Source organism: Ornithorhynchus anatinus, chromosome 3 (genome assembly GCF_004115215.2).
Source record: "Ornithorhynchus anatinus isolate Pmale09 chromosome 3, mOrnAna1.pri.v4, whole genome shotgun sequence".
Lineage (NCBI taxonomy): Eukaryota > Metazoa > Chordata > Mammalia > Monotremata > Ornithorhynchidae > Ornithorhynchus > Ornithorhynchus anatinus.
The window spans coordinates 74,736,581-74,759,120 of NC_041730.1; the positions used below are offsets into that span (position 1 = coordinate 74,736,581).

Sequence of the window (22,540 nt, forward strand, 5' to 3'; positions counted from 1 at the left end):
AGTTTCAGCACTGCTTTCCCAGGGACCAATATGGAAAAGAAGGTCTTTCAGTTCACTGGTGCCCCAAGCTCACTAACATAAAAACAATGAAGCTGTAACACAAAATGGAACTCTGTCAAGAAAAAAAAATACAAAGATACTTCTGTACATGATTTCAAAGGGGTTCTGCCACAAAAGCCTGTAAAATAGCTGAAATTCCATTCAGAAATCAGGCTCTTAATACCTCGTCAGAAAGAAGTACTTGTTCCAAAGTTACAATTAAGATAAACTATTGTTATTGTCTGTCCGTCTCCCCCAATTAGACTGTAAGCCCGTCAAAGGGCAGAGATTGTCTCTATCTGTTATCCATTTGTACATTCCAAGTGCTTAGTACAGTGCTCTGCACATAGTAAGTGCTCAATAAATACTATTGAATGAATGAATGAACAAACCCAAGGGCAAGACAAAGATGAATTAGTCCTCAGGTTCCCCTCCTTTTGATACTCCATGAAAAACAGCCAGTGAATCAGGAGTATTTTGGAGTGCCTTCTGTGTGCAGAGCACTGTTAAAAGCACTTGTGAGAGTATAGTAACATAAAATCCTTCTGGGAGATAGACACTAAAATAATTTATGTATAAGAGGAAGAATGACAAGTGATATGCATATGAGTGAGGGCTTAGAGTAATAGGACATGTAAGTCAATGTGTACAGAAGTGCTACAAGTGGTTATGAGTTCCAAAATTGACACAGAAGTGCTGAGGTTGTAGTTGGGGGATATAACCTGTAGAGATGAGAAATTAATCAAGGAAAGTCTCCTGGAGGAGATGGGGTTTCAGAAGGGCTTTGAAGAAGGGGAAAACCATATTTGGCTGATAAAAGTGGCAAGAAGTTTCAGGTAGGAAGAATGGCATGACAAAAGGGTTGGAGATGGGAGAGCTAAGAGCAAGGCACAGTGGACAGGTTAGCTTGAGAGGAGCAAAGAGTGCAAAGTGGGTTATAGTGGGAAAAGAGAGTGGATTAGTAGCAGGGAGAGAACCAATTTAAAGGGCTGCTTTCAAAGAGGTCTGCTTCATAACTCCTAAACCCTGAAATATTTCAATCACATATTCATCTCTCAACCAAAGAGCAAGAGTAAGGTGACTGAATGAGGCCTACATGTTTAGCCTCTGTAACTTGCTTCCCCTTCATTAAGTCTTGGACTATCATAAATAACAAATTGGGTCTGATGGGACCCTCTCTCATTTTTGAAGATTGCCAGAGGAAAGGATTCCAATCCCTCATTCCACACTCTGGAATTTCTTCTTATGTTCAACCAAAATTACTCTTGTGATTTAATCCTATTTCCCCTCATTCTGTTGTCCCAGTGGATGAAGAAGAGCCTCATCTTCACCTGTGGGAAAAACCCTTCAAATATTTGAAGACCATTATTCTCTCACTCCTCATGTTCCTTCACCTTTCTTTTTAAGCCCTTTAATTAACTTTGAGTGATAGATTAAACCTCTGAATGGTTTTGAAGTTCTCAGTGTCCTTCTCTACCATTCCTCTTTAACTGTGGAGCCCTGAACTATATCTGACCTAGTTGTGGATCCCAGTATATACCATGCCTCTAAATTCATAAGGCAACCCTTTCCTTTCTGGGTAGTCAGTGGGTAATCAAGTGGGGCAGGGTGGACTAGTGGAAAATAAACTGGGATAGAAGTCAGGTTCTAAACCCAGCTCAGCCCTTTGCCAGTCGACCTTTCTGAGCCTCAGTTTCCTTATCTGTAAAATGGGAATTAAAAACCTGCTCTCCCTATCTCTTAGATTGTGAGTTCTATGGGGGTCAGGGATTGTGTCCAATCTGATTATCTTGCAAAATAATAATTGTGGGTTTTTTTTAACTACATGCCAAGCACTGTACTAAGCGCTGGGCAGATGCAAGATAATCAGATTGGTCACAGTTCCTGTTCCACATGGAACTCACTGTCTAAAAGTAGGAAGGAGAAAAGTTTTCATTCCTATTTTACAGGGGAGGAAACTGAAGCACAGAGAAGGTAAGTGATTTGCCCCAAGTCACACAGCAGGAAGGTGGCACCCCTGGGATTAGAATTTGCTCTCTGACTCTGGGGCTGTTGCTTTCCATTAGGCCTTGCTGCTTTAATAATAATCGTAAAGCTGTATGCATTGCTTCGTTTAAATCTTCTTATAACTTGCATCAGAATACCGTCACCTGAAAACAATAGACCAAGTTAAAGAAAACACTGGACCAGGGAATAATGTGAATCAAGAAAATACTGCTGGGTGAACTGAATGGAGGAAAAAAACTCTTTGAACCACCAAGCAATTGAAAAATGCAAACAGGATACCAGACTGTATTAACAAATGGGTGTGAGGCCCAGTATTGTTACTGTATTAAGCACTTGCTGAACCCAAGCCAGGATGCTGTTTACAGTTTTGTCATTGTGCCACAGGAAGGATAAAAGTTTATTGGAGAAAGGGCTGCATTGGGCAACAATGATGCTATCAGATCTCAAGAATGTAAGTTATGAAGAAGGGCTAAAAGATTTGGGTTGGTTCCCACTGGAAGAGGGAAGACGCTTGGGGATTCAGAATGGCAAAAGGAACAGCCTAAGTTTGGAAAGAATATGTTTAAAATTCATCGAACCAGAACTATTTCTCTTAGCTTTGGGATAATTGCTGTGATCACTCTGAATCTTCGATATACCTTTGTCACACCACTGAAAGGACCCACCGCAAGGTACACGTTATAAGCAGAAAATTATTTTCAAATAGGAGCTACCGAAGGCCTAAGTGCCCCAAGCAGCTCCTGCCTCTCTTCCTCCTTTGCCCTTTGTCAGCCCAGTGGATTCTCTGACTGAAAGACAAGTCTCAGACCATACCTGACCTCCAAGCTTTCACCAGAGGGGTCCCACGCCCATAGACTGAAACCTAGTCTGGAATTTTCCCATTCATTCATTCATTCAATCACATTTATTGAGCACTTACTGTGTGCAGAGCTCTGTACTGAGCATTTGGGAGAGTACTATATAACAATAAACACATTCCCTGACCAAAGTGAACCTACAGTCTAGAGGGTGAGGCAGACACTAATATAAATTCCCCTTGGCAGAGAAACATTTAAAATAAAATGGTACTTCACAAGTTCCAAGACTCTCTCATCATCCGCTTTTAAAGCTCAAGCCTCATTACAACTGCCCACAAGAACCCGAGGGTCTGAGCTTTAGAAAGATACTAAATGCTGATGCATTGGGCATCTCACACCATTACCCTCTATTCTTTTTTCCATAGGATCACCAGAAAATTGTTGAAATATGTTGTTCTTTTATCCAAATTTACCTGTAGCTCCTCTACCTAGGTTTATTAATACATCTCAGAATTCAAATACTATCACAGTCCTTCAAAACAGTCTATTGTTGGTCAGAACTGTGAAGACTTGTGTAGAACCACAGTAAAAATTACATAGTTCTCAATCGCCATTACCCTGGAAATCGAGCTATTCTTCAAGAGCAGACCCCCAGAGAGAAGTGAGGGAACTAAGAGCAAAAGTGAGGAACTGGAATGTTGCAACCTTTTCCTGTTTATCTGGCATTTGCTACAATCTGTTTGCACAGGCAGAAGATACCGGGGTCATCAGGCAAAACATCAAGGCACACACTGCATGAGCAAAGGAACTCACAGCTTTGAGTAGTCCGGCCCCACCTACCTACAAACAAAGCTAAAGAACTCAGGGGTGTTCTCTGGGAATTGTGCGGTCAGCTCTCTAATAATAATAATAATTATGGTACTTGTTAAGCGCTTATTTTGTGCCAGGCACTGTACTAAGCACTAGGGTGGATACAAGCAATTCGGGTTGGGCACCATCCCTGTTCCACATGGGGCTCACAGTCTCAATCCCTATTTTACAGATGAAGTCACTGAGGCACAGTGAAGTGAAGTGACTTATCCAAGGCCACACAGCAGACAAGTGGTGGAGCCAGGAATAGAGCCCACAACCTTCTGACTCCCAGGCCTGTGCTCTATCCACTATAGAGCCATAGTGCTCTTATTCCACAATTGATTCCTGTCTCCTGACTTTAAGCTCACTGTGAACAGGGAATGTGTCTACCAATTTTGTTGTACTGTACTCTCCGTAGCACTTAGTTCAGTAATCTGCTCAGTAAATAACGTTCATTGATTGTCTCATGGAAGTTGTTCTGAGGTCCTGGTGTTCTTCCTCCTCCCTTTGATTTTCTTGCTCATAAATCCCTATCAAAAAGAGCCTCTATGAGAAAATATGCAGAAGGAGAAAGAGCAGGTGAAATCAGGTCAAATGGGAGAAGCAAAAAGGTTTAGTGGAGGAGAGCATTGAGAAAAATTATAGCGAGGTTGTAGATTGTGTCTATCCATGGTTCCGCTGTCTTTTATAATTGAAAAGAATAATGAAGTTTTCAAGTCTTGTTCATTTTTATGGTATTTTTTAAGTGCTTATTGTGCGCCTGGTACTGTAATAAGCACTTAAGAACATGATAATCAGGTTGGATACAGTCCCTGTCCCACATGAAGCTCACATTATTAATCCTCACTTTAAAGATGAGGTAACTGAGGTATAGAGAACTTACATGATTTAACCAAGGTCACACAGCACACAAGTGGCAGACCTGGGATTAGAACTTGGGACCTTCTGACTTCCAAGCCTGTGTTCGATCAAGTAGGATACTTTCATTCATTCATTCATATTTATTGAGCACTTACTATTTATTGAGCACTTACTATGTGCAGAGCACTGTACTAAGTGCTTGGAATGTACAATTTGGCAACAGATAGAGACAATCCCTGCCCAACAACGGGCACACAGTCTAAACGGGGGCATACATACTGTGTAGGTACAATGGGGATTAAGACTGTGAGCCCCATGGGAGATAGGGACTGTGTCCAACACGATTTGCTTGTACCTACCCCAGCAATTAGAACACTGTCTGGCACATAGTAAGAGCTTAGCAAATACCACAATTATTATTATTATTTTTAGGCCAAGGTGCTTCTCTGTTTCTCTAATATTTCCTAAACCCTCTCAGGTTGTGACTTAAAATCTACTTGCCTCACAAATCCATTACCACTGCCAAGAAAAGGAATTCTAAAGCCAATTTATCCACTAAAATATGAAAAGGAGGAAAGTTTATTGGTTAGTCACTGCACTTTAGAACACTTCACTGCCTGGAGTCACCTGCATTTCAGATTGGTGGAGCAGGGCTCAGGCCAGCCCATTTTCGAGAGATAGCCTCTCTAGACTGTACGCTCATTGTGAGCAGGGAACGTGTCTACCAACTCTGCTAAATTATGTATGGTATATCTGTTACAGTCTCCCAAGCGCTGAGTACAGTGTTCTGAACACAGTAAACACTCAATAAATTCAACTGATTGATAGGAAACACATGTGAAGGTGTGAAAAATGCAGAATCTCTCAAGGGAAGCGACTGCTGGATTATGGAGCTGTGGCACCTTGTCTGCAGTATGCTGTGTTCATTCTGGACACAAATGGATCTGCACTTCTTAGCACCTGTATCCCTGCCCACCTACTCATTCACTGCACTCCATTCTCCAACAGAAACACCACTGGTAAAATGGAGAGAGTGTGAGAGTTGCTTCATTGCTGCTTCAATTCCTTCATGCAGCTTCTCGGTCTTAGGATCAAAACTCCTCCATTATCCTTGAAGGGAGAGTCTCTCTTTGCAAAAGAAAATCTCAGCTCCTTGAGGACAATTAGGCTCTGGGGGGGCGAGTGGGGGAGAATGTATGTGGAGGAAGAAGGGGGCACTCTATGTATGCCACCCCATGCCCACCAGGAGATAATACCAATAATAATGATGACATTTGTTAAGCGCTTACTATGTGCAAAGCACTGTTCTAAGCGCTGGGGAGGATACAAAGGTGATCAGGTTGTCCCATGTGGGGCTCACAGTCTTAATGCCCATTTTACAGTTGAGGTAACTGAGGCACAGAGAAGTTAAGTGACTTGCCCAAAGTCACACAGCTGACAAGCAACGGAGCCAGGATTTGAACCCATGACCTTTGACTCCCCAGCCCGTGCTCTTTCCACTGAGCCACCTACTTGCTGGGGGATCAGGACAGTTTGTAAGACAAGGCTCAGCTTGGGCCAAATCCTAGGATTTCAGCCCAGGCATGGCATGATTTTCCATTCCTCAACAGGCAGAAGAGACACCCTGAGTATATTCCCATCAGTCGATCAATCAATGGTATTTATTGAGCACTTACTATGTGCACAGCACTGTACTAAGCATTTGGGAGAGTCTCCCCCAACCCTATATTTACATACTGGTTGCGTCTTCACTCAGCCAGCAGTTGATTTCTGGGTTGTTGTCCACGCATCCAAAACAAATTTTCCATTATGAAGTGTGAAAAAATGTAAGAGAAATGTGGACTCCAGAAAATCATTTAAATTTGTTGTGGGGAGGAGGGGGAAGGCTTCAATTCACTTTCAAGTCAGAGCAGGGATTCCCCCAGAGCCACAGATCAGACCTCTCAGCCTATCCCGTCAAGGCACACACCTCCAAGGCTGGATTGGGCATTTGTGGAGGGGAGGCAAGGCAAAGACCACTTCAGCATATGCTCCATGGCATTCACTGTCTTGTGTGACTTTAGGCGTCAGAAAAAGAGCCACCAAGCTGAAATCAAACTGAAGAGGTCACCTTGCCTGTCTTTAAGCTCCTCCTCTAGACTGTACACTCCTTATGGACAGGGAGCGCTACCAACTCTGTCAGTAATAATAATTGGGTTATTTGTTAAGCACTTACTATGCGCCAGGCACTGTACTAAGCGCTGGGATGGTATAAGCCAATTGGGTTGGACACAGTCCCTGTCCCACATGGGGTTCACAGTCTTAATCCCCATTTTACAAATGAGGTAACTGAGGCACAGAGAAGTGAAGTGACTTGCACGAGGTTACACAGCAGACAAGTGGCAGAATAGGGATTAGAACCTATGGCCTTCTGACTCCCAGGCCTGTGCTCTATCCACTATGCTATGCTTCTTCCCCTGTTCATTCATTCATGTATATTTATTGAGTGCTTACTGTGTGCAGAGCACTGTACTAAGCGCTTGGAAAGTAAAATTCAGCAACAAATAGAGATAATCCCTGCCCACAATGGGCTCACTGTTATACTGTACTTTCCCAAATGCTTACTTAGAACAGTATTCTGCAGGCAATAAATGTTCAGTGAATACCATTTATTGATTTTATTCCTTTTAATTCAAGATCAAGTCTAAATTATTGGCAAGGTTTCCCAATACTTTTCACAACTGTCCTTTTCCTCTTTCAGACTTGGGAAAATAACCTAGCTCTTCTAAATAACATTTAAGCCATCACAGCTCTGAACCCTTGGATCTAGACCGTATTCATGGAACTTGCAACTGCTCTTTCCCTCCTCCCATTTCCCCTGTTCTCTGCCAAAACAATCTGGGTTCCCTGGAGTCCTCCTAGTTGGGTCATTGCAGGACAAGACCAAATTTTCTCGGGCCACTTCACATTGCAGCTGGGACTGGGAGGAGAATAGTTTTGTTTTTTTTTAATAGTATTTGTTAAGTGCTTACTATGTGCCAGGCACTGTTATAAGCACTATAGTAGATACAAGGTAATCAGGTTTGACACAGTCCGTGTCCCACATTGGGGCTCATAGTCTTAAATCCCCATTTTACAGATGAGGTAACAGAGGCACAGAGAAGTTAAGTGACTTGCTGAAAGACACATAGCAGACAAGTGGCAGAGGTGACATTGGAACGCAGGTCCTTCTGACTCCTAGGCTCCTGCTCTATCCACTGGGCCATGTTGCTTCTCATGTTGACTAGTCCCTGGGGAATGGAGGCTGTAAACTCTCTATAGGCAAGGAATGAAACTGCTAATTCTGTTGTAGTATACTCTCCCAAGTGCTTAGTCCAGTGCTCTGCACATAGCAAGCACTCAATAATACCACTGATACACTGATTGGGAAAATAACCATTCGCTTTAAGACCCAACACGTGTGCCTTATTGTCACATTGCCTCACAGTGAAGCAATTGCCTCACAGTGGAACTGAGATGCCAGCTCTTATCCCATAATGTGCAATTTCCAGTGGAGGTTCAATCGATATTAACTATTATTATTTTTTTGGAATAAATTACTAACTAATGCCTACTGATTGGATGGATTTAACAGTCCTGTGGCTGTTTTGAATAGTGCCATACAATGGAGAATTACACATGGTTTTCAAGCCTCATTAACATGGTGTCCATGCAGGATATTACATTGGGAAATAGTTAAGAATATAGTGCCCCCCAGAGGAAACTGGGGAAGTATTATTTCTCCTTCCTTGTGTCCAAACACCATCGTGACCTTTTCCCTCAAGGTTTCTTCAACTCACCCAAATGGAAAAAAACTGGGCTGGGTTGAGGGTAACACACTCCGATTCACTAGTGGAGTGCGGAAAATTCCTATAACAAATAAGAGAAATCCGTTCGGCATCCAGCCACGAGTACTTGAGGAAGAAATTAAGGCTAGAAAAAACTAAGGGTCCTGGAAGGGAAAGAGAAAGAAGGGCTATCTTCAACTACTGGCAGCTGGAGAAGGTGAGCCTTTGATGCTTGTCAAGCACAGGAGAGGCAAGAATGATGTGAGAAAAAATGAGCTTCTCCACGACTTTATTCACTCCTTTTAATCACCCCTCTCTCAGGCCCACTGCACTTATGTACATATCCATAATTTATTTATATTAATGTCTCTCTCTCCTCTAGACTGTGAGTTTCTTGGGGGCAGGGAATATGTCTACTGACTCTATTGTATGGTACTCTACCAAGTGCTTAGTAGAGTGTCTACACACAGTAAGCACTCAATAAATATTGCTGACCTGTTCATCCCAAGCGCTTAGTACAGTGCTCTGCACATAGTAAGTGCTCAATAAATACTATAGAATGAATGAATGAATAAATATGATTGATTATTATTGTATTTGTTAAGTGCTTACTATGTGCCAAGCACTGTTCTAAGCACTGGGGTAGATACAAGGTAATCAGATTGTCTCACATGAGGCTCACAGTCTTAATCCCCATTTTCCAGATGAGGTAACTGAGGCACAGAGAAGTTAAGTGGCTTGCCCAAGGTCACACAGCAGACAGGTGGCAGAGTCGGGATTAGAACCCACATCCTCTGACTCCCAAGCCTGTGCTCCTTCTATTAAGCCATGCTGCTTTTCTATGCAGGTCCCTTCTCTCAGCAGCATGAAGGGACAAGCTAGTTTTCACATGTGATAGGGACATGTAGGGCTCCTGCTGCCCCTATAGTGCTCAAGTCCCCTGAGAGATCAAGGATGGAGAAGGTGCTGTTGGATTTGGCAAGAAGATTCCATCTCCCTCCTATTAGCCCTCTCCAAACTCCTTGAGCGAGTTGTTTACACTCATTGCCTCCATTTCCTCTTCTCCAATTCTCTCCTTGATGTTCTCCAATCTGGTTCCCACTCCCTTCACTCCACCGAAACTGCCCCCTCAAAGGTCACCAATGATCCCCTTCTTGCCAAATTCAACAACCTCTTCTCTGCCCTAGCCCTCTCGACCCCTCACCTGTCTTTGACGCTGTTGACCACACCCTTCTCCCGGAAACATTATCTAACTTTGGCTTCACTGACCCTGTCCTCTTCTGGTTCTCCTCCTATCTCTCTGGCTCTTCCATGGGCTTCTCCTCTGCCCTCCACCCCTTAACTGTGGGAGTCCCTCAAGACTCAGTTCTAGGTCCCCTTCTAATCTCCATCTACACCTGCTCCCTTGGAGAATTAATTTGCTCCCAAGGTTTCAACTACCATCCCTATGCAGATCCTCTCCCAGGCTTCCCTATCACCGTGGATGGTACGACCATCCTTTCCGTCTCTCAGGCCCGCAACCTCGGTGTCATCTTTGACTCGTCTCTCTCGTTCACCCCACACATCCTATCCGTTACTGAGACCTGCCGGTCTCACCTTTATAATATCGCCAAGATCCGCCCTTTCCTCTCCACCCAAACGGCTACCTTACTGCTACAAGCTCTTGTAATATCCCGGCTAGACTACTGTGTCAGCCTTCTCTCTGATCTCCCTTCCTCCTCTCTCGCCCTGCTCCAGTCTATTCTTCACTCCGCTGCCCGCCTCATCTTCCTGCAGAAACGTTCTGGGCATGTCACTCCCCTTCTTAAACACCTCCAGTGGTTGCCTATCAACCTCCGCTCAAAACAAAAACTCCTCACTCTAGGCTTCAAGGCTCTCCATCACCTTACCCTTTCCTACCTCTCCTCCCTTCTCTCTTTCTACTGCCCACTCTGCACACTCCGCTCCTCTGCCGCCCACCTCCTCACCGTCCCTCGGTCTCGCCTATCCCGCCGTCGATCCTTGGGCCACATCTTCCCGCAGTCCTGGAATGCCCTCCCTCCTCACCTCCGGCAATCTAATTCTCTTCCCCTCTTCAAATCCCTACTTAAAGCTCACCTCCTCCAAGAGGCCTTCCCAGACTGAGCTCCCCCTTTTTCCCTCTGCTCCCTCTACCCCCCCTTCACCTCTCCGCAGCTAAACCCTCTCCCCCCGCCTTTCCCTCTGCTCCTCCCCCTCTCCCGTCCCCTCCCCTCAGCACTGTACTCGTCCGCTCAACTGTATATATCATCACCCTATTTATTTTGTTTAATGAGATGTACATCACCCTGATTCTATTTATTTGCCATTGTTTTTATGAGATGTTCTTCCCTTTGACTCTATTTATTGCCATTGTTCTTGTCTGCCTGTCTCCCCTGATTAGACTGTAAGCCCGTCAAAGGGCAGGGACTGTCTCTATCTGTTGCTGATTTGTACATTCCAAGCGCTTAGTACAGTGTTCTGCACATAGTAAGCACTCAATAAATACTATTGAATGAATGAATGATACCCAAATCTACATCTCCAGCCCTTACATCTCTCCTCTGCAGACTCTTATTTCCTCCTGCCTTCATGACATCTAATAATGTGGGTATTTGTTAAGCGCTTACTATGTGCCGAGCACTGTTCTAAGCGCTGGGGGAGACAGAGGGGAATCAGGTTGTCCCACGTGGGGCTCACAGTCTTAATCCCCATTTTACAGATGAGGTAACTGAGGCACCGAGAAGTGAAGTGACTTGCCCAAAGTCACACAGCTGACAAGTGGCCGAGCCTGGATTCGAACCCATGACCTCTGACTCCAAAGCCCGTGCTCTTTCCACTGAGCCACGCTGCTTCTCTACATCTCTACAGAGTTACTGAATCAGGCTCCTTGCTGACCTCACTGCCTCCTGTCTTTCTCCACTCCAGTCCACACTTCACTTTGCTGCCCGGATCATTTTTCTACAAAACCATTCAGTCCTTGTTTCCCCACTCCTCAAGAACCTCCTGTGGTTGCCCATCCACCTCTGCATTAAACAGAAACTCCTTATCATTGGCTTTAAAACTCTCAATATCCTTTCCCCCTCCTGCTTCTACTTCCTGATTTCCTACTACAAACCAGCCCACACAACTTGCTCCTCTAGTACCAACCTACCCACTGTAATTCAATGTTGCCTATCTCGCTGTTGACCCCTCGCCCACATCCTGCCTCTGACCTGAAACACCCTCCCTCTTCATATCTGACAGACTCTCAGTCTTTCCACCTTCAAAGTCTTATTAAAAGTACATCTCCTCCAAGAGACCTTCCCAACTAAACCCTCATTTCCCCTTCTCTCACTCCCTTCTGTGTTGACCTTGACCTAGGATTGGTACCCTTTATTCACCCTCCCTCAGCCCCATAGCACTGTGCATATGTACAGATAGGTTGTTATTGTTGTCTTATGCTGTTGAGTTGTGTCCGACCCATAGCGACGCCACGGACACATTTCTCCCAGAACACCCCACCTCCATCTGTAGTCGTTCTGGAAGTAGATCCATAGAGTTTTCATGATAAAAATACAGAATTGTTTCACCAATGCCTCCTTCTGCATAGTAAACCTGTGTTTCCACCCTTGACTGTCTCCCATGCCAATGTTGCCCAGCACAGGTGAGGTTTGACTGGTAGCAGTTTGCCAACCACTTGCTAGCCACTGTCCAAACTAGGAATTCATTCATTCATTCAATTGTATTTATTGAGCGTTTACTGTGTGCAGAGCACTGCACTAAGCGCTTGGAATGTACAATTTGGCAAGAGACAGGCTCACAGTCTAAAAGGGGGAGACAGACAAAAAAACAAAACAAGTAGTCAGGCATCAATAACATCAAAATAGATAAATAGAATCATAGATCTATACACATCATTAATAAAATAGAGTAATAAAAAATATATACAAATATACACAACTGCTTTGGGGAGGGGAAGGGGGTAGAGGAGAGGGTGGGAATAGGGACAATGGGGAGGGAAGGCAGAGAGAAAGGGAGGGTTCAATCTGGGAAGGTCTCCTGGAGGAGGTGGGCTCTCAGGAGGACTTTGAAGAGGGGAAGAGAGTGAGTTTGGCGTATATGAGGAGGGAGGGCATTCCAGGTTAGTGGTAGGACGTGGGCCAGGGGTCGGTGGCATGACAGGTGAGAACGAGACACAGTGAGGAGGTTAGCAGCCCCAAAGGAGCGGAGTGTACGGGGTGGGCTGTAGAAGGAGAGAAGGGAGGTGAGGTAGGAGGGGGCAAGGTGATGGAGCACTTTGAAGCCAAGAGTGAGGAGTTTTGCTTCATGCGAAGATTGATAAGCAACCACTGGAGGTTTTTGGGAAGGGGAGTGACATGCCCAGAGCATTTCTGTAGAAAGATAATCCGGGCAGCGGAGTCAAGTATAGACTGAAGCGGGGAGAGACAGGAGAATGGAAGATCAGAGAGGAAGCTGATGCAATAATCCAGTCGGGATATTATGAGAGATTGTACCAGCAAGGTAGCAGTTTGGATGGAGAGGAAAGGGCGAATCTTGGCAATGTTGTGAAGGTGAGACCAGCAGGTTTTGGTGACAGATTAGATGTGTGGGGTGAAAAAGAGAACAAAGTCAAGGATGACTCCAAGGTTGGGGCTTGTGAGATGGGAAGGATGGTAGTACCATCCACAGTGATGGGAAAGTCAGGGAGAGGACAGGGTTTGGGAGGGAAGATAAGGAGCTTAGTCTTGAACATGTTGCGGTTTAGGTGGCAGGAGGACATCCAGGTGGAGATGTACTGAAGGCAGGAGGAGACACGAGCCTGGAGGGAGGGAGAAAGAACAGGGGAGGAGATGTAGATTTGAGTGTCATCTGTGTAGAGATGATAGTTGAAGCCGGGGGGAGGGGGAGAATGAATTCACCAAGGGAGTATTGATGGAGAATGAAAGGGGACCAAGAACTGACCCTTGAGGAATGCTTACAGTTGGGGATGAGAGAGGGAGGAGGAGCCTGCGAAGGAGACCGAGAATGAATGGCCAGAGAGATAAGAGGAGAACCAGGAGAGGACGGAGTCCATGAAGCCAAGGTTGGATAACGTGTTGAGGAGAAGGGGATGGTCGACAGTGTCAAAGGCAGATAGATGTAAGGTCAAGGAGGATTAGGATAGGGTAGGAGTCATTAGATTTGGCGAGACAAAGGTCATTGGTGACCTCTGAGAGGGCAGTTTTGGTGGAGTGGAGGGGACGGAAGCCAGATCGGAGGGGGTGCAGGAGAGAGTTGGAGTTGAGGAATTCAAGGCAACAAGTGTAGAAGGCTCGTTCTAGGAGTTTGGAAAGGAAGGATAGGAGGGAGATATGGCGATAACTGGAAGGGGCAGTGGGGTCAAGAGAGGGTTTTTTTTAGGATAGGAATGGAATGGGCATGCCTTTGCTTGACTTTCCCTCCCATAGTCGAGACTAGCGGAGTACTGGAAAGTCTCCAGGTGCGACCCTGAGAGGTGAAAGATACATACATATCTATAATTTATCAGTCTGTTTCCTGGCTGGGCTGTAAGCTCATCAAGGGCAGGGAATGTGTCTATCAACTCTATTATATTGGTACTCCCCCAAATGCTTAATACAGTGCTCAGTACACAGTAAGTGCTCAATAAATATGATTGATTGATAGATAATCATTGTGGTGGCATTAACTGTGGTATTGTTAAACACTTACAAACACTGTACTAAGTGCTGGGTTAGATACAACATAATCAGATCCCGCAGGGGGCTCGCAGTCTAAGTAGGAGGGAGAACAGATATTGAATTTTGTAGGTGAGGGACCTGAGGCTTAAGAGACTTGCCTAAGGTCATTTAGCAGGTAAGTGGCAGAGCCAGGATTAGAATCCAGGTCCATGGGTACAAACAACCTGGAAGACCAATTATCAAAGAACAAGGAGCAGAAAAGAAGATCTCTGATAAGAAGGTTATGCTAGAGAATGACACACTTCCAAACAGCCCACTTTTAGAGTCATTCGATCTCAAATGTATTAAAAAGTTAACTGAACTAAATATTGGATAATTGGAATGGCAAAATCTAAAATTTGCCATATAATCTGAAAAAAATAAGAGCTTATTTATTGGTTAAATCTCCAGCTGTTCAAGCCATTAAGGATGTTTACAGAAAATAAATTTAGGGCCTATGAATCATACAACTGACTTAAATAAATCCCAGGCTCACGTAACCTGAATAACCAGCCCCCTCAGTCTGAGACCTGTATAAACGAGCAGGCCTCTCAATGGGATCCTGGAGACAGAAAATCACAGGACTGGAGCCATAGAATTATCTCTCCCTCCCCCCGCCTTGCCAGGTGCAAGAACTCCAGCCCTATCAGCTTCAAAAACTCTGGTGAAAGATCTAAGATTATCATTATTATTACAGTATTTGCTAAGCAATTGCTATGTGCCAGGCACTTTCTAAAAACTACAGTAGATACAAGTTAATCAGGTTGGACACAGTCCCTATCCCATATAGGGATCACAGTCTTAATCTCCATTTTATAGGTGAAGCAACTGAGACCCAGAGAAGTTAAATGACTTGCTAAAATTCACACATCAGGCAAGTGGTAGAGCTGTGATTTAGAAGCTAGGTTCTCTGGCTCCCAGGCCTGTATGTTTTCCACTAGGCCACAGTGCTTCTCAACTATCTGAAATCAAGTATCCACAACCATATGAAATTTCCGTCCCCAATTCCTAGATCAGCTCTTGAGGACTCACCCCCATTATGCCCACTTAAGAGAAATATATTATCCTCACACTCTATTTTGGCATAGTGGATAGCGCATGGACTTGGGAGTCAGAAAGTCATGGGTTCTAATACTGACTTTGCCACTTGTCTGCTGGGGGACCTTGCGGAAGTCACTTCACTTCTCTATGTCTCAGTTACCTCATCTGTAAAGTGGGGTTCAAGACTGCAAGGTCAGGGACTGTGTCCCACCCAATTACTATGTTTCCACCCCACTGCTTAGTACAATAGCACACACTCACTGCTTAACAAATACCATTTTGCTGTTCTCTGCTATACTGTAAAGTCATTCATTCATTCAATAGTATTTATCGAGCGCTTACTATGTGCAGAGCACTGTACTAAGCGCTTGGAATGTACAAATCAGTAACAGATAGAGACAGTCCCTGCCCACTGACAGGCTTACAGTCTAATCGAGGGCAAGGATCACATCTACTGATTCTATTGTACTCTTCTAAGCACTTAGTATAGTTCACTGCATGCAGTAAACACTCAATAGAAGAAATGGATTAAGATCACTGGCTAGCAAAGATGTTGCCCAGCAACCAATCAGTGGAATGGATTGAGCACCTACTGTATGAACACTGTTGATTGAGTGCTTGGGAAAGTACAACAGAAGTAAGACACATTCCTTTTCAATCAATCAATCATATTTATTGACTGTGTGCAGGGCACTGTGCTAAGTGCTTGGGAATGTACAACACAACAATAGAACAGACGCATTCCCTGCTCACAAAGAGAATCAATCATTCCTCAAGGAGTTAACGTTGTAATTTTGCCTAATGTTTACCTGATGTTCACCCTTTTGGGGATGAAGCAGCTGATTAAGGCTCCCAAATTTTCACCTGCATACAGATGCAGATACACACACACACACACACACACACACACACACAGACTCCATTTGAGTTTGCTTAAGTTTTCCCTAAGTTTTCGTGTTCCTTAAGTTTTGAACAGAGAATGAGTGTCCATGCCACCTCCTTAAATACATTCTAACTTTTCGTTTTAGAAATAGACGGCCAGCATCCTCCCCAAGGTAACAATCCGAAAAGTGAGATAGAAAAGCTGTTTTAAACTACTGACTAATAATTTTCAAAGGCATTAAAACACACCCTCCCATCTCTGCTCTGAAATCTCACCTTCAACGGCAGTGGAGAAAACAATAAGAGCAAATAGAAGTTCTTTCCCTGCTGCAGTCCATTTCATCCACTAGGTGGCAGGCAATGGCCTTTGTCAGACGTGCCTACAATTAGAACTGCTAGTCTCAAAAACTTCTTAGGTGGGGTGAATAGGATACCCGCCATCATATCCTGCATAAAAAATTGCTCGTTAACACGCATACTGGTAAAACTTTTCGAAATGAAATGTACTGGCCCGAGGACAGGGCTTCATTTGGTTGGGGCTTGCTGGGGCTCAGCCCGATCCCCCTTTGAACCTTTGAATGGTTTTCTCACCTCTCCCCATCCTTAATGTTCCCCCCAGCACAAGATGTATCCCTAGCAAAAACATTACTCGGGTCAACTGGCATCCCTTCCTAGGACCAAGGGTGCACCTTTCCCAGAACCCCTAAAGGAAAGCTTTAACTTGGAAGCTGATGCTGACACACATATCATCTGATATCATCATCAGGTGGATAACACCTAATTGATGCAAAGTCAGCCAGTCAATTGTATTTATGAGCGCTTACTGTGCGCAAAGCACTATACTAAGTGCTGGGGAGAGTACACTACAACAATATAACAGGCACAGTCACTGCCCACAACTAGCTAACAGTCTAGAGGTGAGTACGTGAAGGGCTAATTTATATTTGCTAAATGCTTACTATGTGCCAGGCACTGGGGTAGATGCAAGCTAATCAGGTTGGACACAGTCCATGTCCCACATGGGCCTCACCGTATAAATTATTATTTTACAAATGAGGTAACTGAGCTACAGAGAAGTGAAGTAAATTGCCCAAGGTCACAGAGCAGACACTTGGCGGAGCCAGGATTAGGCAACAGGTCCTTCCGACTCCTAAACCCGTGCTCTTTCCACTAAGCAGAAGTAGAATCAATCATGGCTTTTACTGTGCACTTACTGTATGGGAAGCACTGCGCTAACACCAAGGAGAGCACTGTAGATGCAAAAGCCATGTTTTCTGCTCTCAAGGAGCTTATGCAGGCTTCAGATGGTACCTAAGGCCAAGTAACTGCTGCAGGGCACAGCATAGCAGGGGCAGTTCCAGAGCGGGAATGGCATTGGCTAAAAATACGTACGTGCCCAGCCCAAGTCAGACACAGTGCCTGGGTTATCAGTGTCACATAGCAGACAGGCGGTGGAACTGGGATTAGAAACCAGGTCCTTCTGACTCTCAGACAGCTAAATTCACTAGACCATGCTGCTTCTCTGTTCTGTTATTATTAGTGTTCTCTCCCAAGCACTTAGTACAGTGCTCTGAACACAGTATGTGATCAATAATAATAATGGTATTTGTTAAGCATTTATTATGTGCCAGATATTGCACTAAGCACTGGATGAATACAACTGATTGATTGAGACCGCATTTTACCTTTACTTTGAGGGCTTTTGCCTGATGTTATGTTAGGATGCCACACTGACATGTAGTGCATTTAACATAGTGGCATCATCTAGAATGGGCAGGGGGTGAATATTTCCAGGCCTCGGGTGGCCAAATGTGTGAAGTTGGCCTTGGGTTTTACAGCCCCAATATTTGAAAAGGTCTAAAAGGGCACTGTCCAGACCCTGCAAATTCCTGTCTAACACATGGCCTTGATTTCCTTACCCTTTTACTTTTCCTGCAAGCACCTTACCAGACTTTAAAGATTTACCAGTGTACTTCCATCTCACTGCCCAGCTGGGGGCCCACTAGTCTTAGTCCAAGAAATCAGTATTCTGTAGATCCAGTCGGGGAGGTCATGTAAGAGAGGCAGCATGGTTTAATGGAAAGAGCATGGGCTTGGGAGTCACAGGGTGTGGGTTCCAATCCTGACTCTACCACTTGTCTGCTGTGTGACCTTGGGCAAGCCACTTAACTTGTCTGTATCTCAGCTACCTCATCCGTAAAGTAGGGATTAAGACTGTGAGCCCCACGTGGGACGACCTGATTACCCTGTATCTACCCCAGTGCTTAGAACAGTGCTTGGCACATAGTAAGCACTTAAATAACATCACTATTATTATGATTATTATTATTATGAGCAACAGTATATTTATCATCCACCAGTGTGGACTGAGCACCCCCAGGATGCGTGGCACCAAATATGTCACCCCCGCTTTGCTAAATACAGGCCAGGTGAAGGAGCAGCCTAATTTTCCTGAAAGAAGAGCACGTGAAAAGACAGGCAACCCCTTTCAAGAGCAAGCAGTGGGTCCTAGTAGATGAAGCACGGGCCGCGGAGCCAGAGGACCTGGGTTCTAATCCCGGCTCTGCTACTTGTCTGCTGTGTGACCTTGGACAAGCCACTTAACTTCTCTGTGCCTCAGTTTCCTCAACTGTAAAATGGGGATTCAATATCTGTTCTTCCTCTTGTCTGTGAGCCCCAGATGGGACAGAGACAGAGATTTAAAGCACTCAGTCACCTCGCCCCCCCACTCCTACCTTACCTCCCTGATTTGCTATTGTAACCCAGCCCGCACACTTCACTCCTCTAATGCCAACCTACTCACTCATCTATCTCACCACTGACCTCTCGTCCACCTCCTGCCTCTGGCCTGGAATGCCCTCCCTCTCATATTTGACAGATGATCACTCTCCTCATCTTCAAAACCTTATTAATGGCATTGTCATTAATTTGCATCTTTTATTCACCCCTCCCTCACTCCCACTGCACTTATGTACAAATCCTTAGTTTCTTTATATTAATCTTTGTATCCCCCTCTAGACTGTAAGCTCACTGTGGGCAGGGAATGTGTCTACCAACTCTGTTCTACTGTACAGAACATATCCCCACTTTATGGATGAGGGAGCTAAGGCACAGAGAAGTGAAGTGGCTTGCCCAAGGTCACACAGCAGACAAGTGTTTAGTACAGGGCTCTGCACACAGTAAGCAATCAGTAAATACGACTGATTGAGGCTGTATTCGGCCTGATTAACTTGTATTTATCCCAGTGCTCAGAACAGTGCTTGACACATAGTAAGTGCTTAACACATGCCATTAAAATAAAAAGGCTAAATTACAGGGATTCCGGGGGAGGGTGGGCGACACAGGGACAAGTTTGTTCTGGGTGTGAAAATTTCAAAATAAATGAAGGGAGTCACGGAGTGAGGTTGGGGAGAGAGAAGGAGGAGGGAGATGAGGAGAAGAGGAGGAGGAAGAGGAAAGGCAAGGAAATAAAATTTGGCTTTCCATTTAGGAAACTATGTCAGCAACACCTAGAAAAGAACGTTCTGATCAATGTCTACTTTTTGCAGAGTTTATTAGTGAACTGCGGGCTCTTTAAACTCTTTCTCATCCCATATTTTGCTACTACTCTGGAACAGACTGTCCAACCTACACAGTTCCCCCCTGTTTGTAGAATGCCCGGCTTGGCCACAGCAGTTTGTTCCTTGTTTGAACATGGAAATAAAAAGACTTTTCTTCTCCAGCCACCTCATCCCTTCCCAAGACTTTTAGCAATATTAAAAATTTAAAAAAGGCAGAGCTAATTTTTGCTTTATGCCACTCCCAGCCCGTGTAGGCTGTATAAACAGAAATCTTCTAAGGAGCAGGTGGCCCAGTGGAAAGAGCACAGGCCTGGGAGTCAGAGAACCTGGGTTCTACTCCTATCTCCTATTGCATGATCTTGGGCAAGTCACTTAACTTCTCTGTGCCTCAGTTATCCCATCTGTAAAATGGAGATTCAATACCTATTCTCCTTCCTATTTAGATTGTAAGCCCTGTTTGGGACACAGACTGTGTCTGAACTATCTTGTATCTTCCCCAGCTCTTAGAACAGTGACTGACTTATAAGTAAGAACTTTAAAAATGCCACAATTCTATTAATCACATACTCTGTTGGGTGCCTAAGCCAAAGAATGAATGTGCACCTAGACATTAAATGAAGATTATGGGGGGGGTGGTTCCTTAGAAAGAGCACTGGAAGCCTGAGTTGGAAAGAGTCTGTGGCTAGCGGCTGTCACTCAACCGGACAAAGGGATTCCTGCAGTTTCTGCCTCTCCAACAACTGCCACCTGTACAGTCCCCAGGTCCAGGACTCAAAAGCACATTTTCAGGAAAGCCACAGGTACACAGCCACAAAGGAGAAGCTGAGGCAAAGGAGACTCAGAAAGTCAACTGACCGGCAGAACTGATTGGAACAGCCAGGTCTTTCCTAAGACCTCCCACCGGTTCTCAATGAGGGGACAGTTGGAGGGAGCAAAGAGGCGTTGGAGTCACCACAGAGGACCATTTCTTCTTCCATTTTTAAGAAGAGGAAGAGGGAGAGGAAGAAGAAGCAGCAGATTTATTAAGCACTTATTACTTGCCAAGTGCTGTGATAACTAGATTAGGCACAGTCCCTGTCCCCTAAACCTGCCATGAAAATGGATCCTGGCCTAATAAAACCAGCCCAAAATCTTTTCTACAGTCATCTACTAGACTGTAAGGTCACTGTGGGGAGGGAACAAATCTGCTAACTCTGTTGTCTCCCAAGTGCTTAAAACAGTACTCTACACATCATAAACACTCAATCAATACATGCCATTGATTGATCTCCCACTTTCAGAATTTGTGCCTAAATATGAGGCAGATTTTCTACTCTCTCCCCAATCTGAATTCCTCCAACCTACTTACATACTGTGGCCCCCACTCTTAGCATTGGTGGCTTGAGTCTAGTGATGGCTCCCCTCCCGGCTCCAAAATAGATACTGAGGGCTTGCTCTCCTCAGGTGCTTGTGATCTCTAAACCTAATGGTATGGGTGAGTAGTAGGAGATGACTGGAAGGGGAAGAGAGCAGCCTGGGCAATGTTGGAAGGGCAGTGGAGATTTCATAAACCCTGAGATTCGATAAGAACTGGAAGCTAGTAAAACGATTTGAAGATTATGCTAAACACCAGGGTGAAGGTTTAGTGACACTTGTTCTGTTTTGGATTCACTTTTAATGACCTTGGGATGAGCATCTCTCTGGCCTCTGTTCTGTCAACTGTAAAATGGGTATGATGGGCATGAACAATGAATAAACAGCTAAAAAACGCTTTGCTCTACAGTCGGGGGCGTTCTCTGCTGCCTCTTAAGATGGCCAAATCTCTCATACTGCTTTTCCCTGTTTACCAAAAGATCTGATTGGAAGGAGGCAAGGGACATGTGACTGCCCCATCTTGAAGGAGCGCAAGTTCTGCCTCAGCACTGGTATGACGTTTTGGTGAGGCTGGACTAAAGCCAGTTTCCCAGATCCTCAAAACAGAAACCTGGCAACCCTACCTCATAAAAGTTTGCTTCTGAGAATGACCCATCTAGAAATGGTGAAAAATAGTTTCTCCCCAGCCACTAATAGGGGACAGTAATTCTCTACTGCCAGTGGAGCACCTGCAACAGTCATGGCAGATATAAAACTATCCACCTTTGGGTAGAGCATTAACAAGGATGGTGCAATCATCGCCCACCATTACATCATAATCTCCTTGAGGAACCCAGTACTGAAAACATTTCCCAGGCTGCTCTGTTTCCCTTTCAGTCATCTCCCACTATTTGTACAGAAGGCTGCACATGCTACAAACTCAAAAAATACTGATGCTGATTGGGGGATTCAAAATTTTCCACTGGGACCAGGTTGGGGAATATCCATGCTGTGAGTGATACAGAAATTATCTTTCCAACCTTCAAATGAGAGTAATTATCCAGGCTTTCTGAGAGCACTTTGGGAGTCCACCAGGTCTCTTCACTCCAAGGGTGTGCAACCAGATGGCAAAAATTCCTCCTGAACATTGGTTTCAAGGATAATAGCCTGGCATCCCTCCAAAGCATTCAACTCATTTTCAAATAGGGCAGCCCTCGATGGGACTCGCCTGAGCACTTGGTACAGTGCTCAGTCTAGAGTAAGCACTCAATAAATACTATTGATGGATTGATTGAAATAAAGCCATCCACTGTTGACAGATCCAGCCCCTTACTGAAGAGCCAGGTCAAATGGTTTCCTCTCTGGAGAAAGGGAAAAAATGATAATAATAATAACAATAATAATAATAATTGTGGTATTTGTTAAGTGCTTACTATGTGTCAGACACCATTCTAAGCGCTAGGGTAGATACAAGCTAATCGTGTTGGGCACAGTCCTTGTCCCACATAGGGCTCACAGTCTTAATCCTCATTAATCCTTAATGAGGGAACTGAGGCACAGAGAAGTGAAGTGACTTGCCCAAGGTCACACGGCAGACAAGAGGAGGAGCTGGGATTAGAATTCAGGTCCTTCTGACTCCCAGGCCCATGCTCTATCCACTAGACCAT

At 44.7% G+C, this 22,540-nt stretch overlaps 1 protein-coding gene across 3 annotated transcripts in view; it reads right to left on the reverse strand.

Moving 5' to 3' along the window:
• Positions 1 to 22,540, reverse strand: part of PDZD2 (PDZ domain containing 2) — a 312,563-nt gene that overhangs the window by 267,724 nt on the left and 22,299 nt on the right. The window lies entirely within an intron of this gene.